Source organism: Pundamilia nyererei, unplaced genomic scaffold (genome assembly GCF_000239375.1).
Source record: "Pundamilia nyererei isolate P.nyererei 1_Seehausen unplaced genomic scaffold, PunNye1.0 scaffold00054, whole genome shotgun sequence".
Classification (NCBI taxonomy): domain Eukaryota; kingdom Metazoa; phylum Chordata; class Actinopteri; order Cichliformes; family Cichlidae; genus Pundamilia; species Pundamilia nyererei.
In genome coordinates, this window is record NW_005187455.1 from 984,183 (window position 1) to 985,345 (window position 1,163).

Here is a 1,163-nt window from a genome sequence, read left to right on the forward strand (position 1 = left end):
GACTTTTCAGACTTCGAATACATGTGAGCTGGCGCTATTCGGTGTCGTTTGACCACTAGATGGCGTTAGAGACCCAAGGATGACATTTTTAAACAATGGCCTCAGCTAGCTGCACAAATTGAAGCTCTATGGATTTTTAACAGCCGCTGTTCAGACTGGGGTAGCAACACCATCTTCATTCTCCTCACGGTCCAGCCCCGTTATGACGTTCTTTTCTCCCACTTACATTGAATGCACCTGGAGCAGGGGGATTTTCTCCCGCTTAGTGTCCCGGGATCATTTTGTTTGGTCTGGATGGGATTTTATGTTACAGCTGCTAGGGGGAGTCATTAGGCAAGACGCCAAGCCAAGGTGCTATAAATCAGGGAGTCAAGTGGCTTGTGGTTTTAAAAGCACCACTAAAGCTTCAGTGATGGAAAGATTTATACAAAACGCGCACGAACGCCGTTGATCAGTGAAAGTTTGGCTTAATATGATTCATAATTATTAATTAGCCAAATGTTGAATATTTGAGTGTATTGTGCATCATCTTTTCAAGGGAGGAATAAGCCAAAACTAAAATCAATAAAATCTCCCATACTAGGAATAACGATATGTTTAAAAGAACCGATGAAATGCGTTTTATTGAAGTGTTATTGGCTTGTACGCACCAGTAGCCTGTGTGTTTGAATTAGGCTCAATTGTTACCATTGTTTTTGTTATCCATATTTTTCCTTCTTATTATTAGTAGCAGTAAGTTCGGTTATTAGGTTTTTGAACCATTGCTACTTCATTAGAGAGATTCTTGTGTAACATTTGGTTAAATGTCTTGTTTGTGCCCAGCAGCCGCAAAGCTGCTAAAGCAAGCATACCGGTGTCCAGTCTGTTTTCACAGAGCAACTTTTATGGCTTTATTGCTCCCCATTTACGGAAATCAAAGCAGGAAACAAATGCTCCAAACAGCATTCCAGACACATCCGGAAAATGCAAAAGGCGTTCAGTCTCTGCTTGTTTTAGAGGAAAGCACTGCAGTGCAAACCACATGAGTCTCATGGGAGTGACAGCATGCAGACTCCCCATTTTACGCACACAAAGTATTTTATGCACGAAAATGTATCTGTTAAAAGAAAATTTTAATGGTAAAAAAAGGCGTTAGATTGAAAATGGGGGAAAAATCAATATAT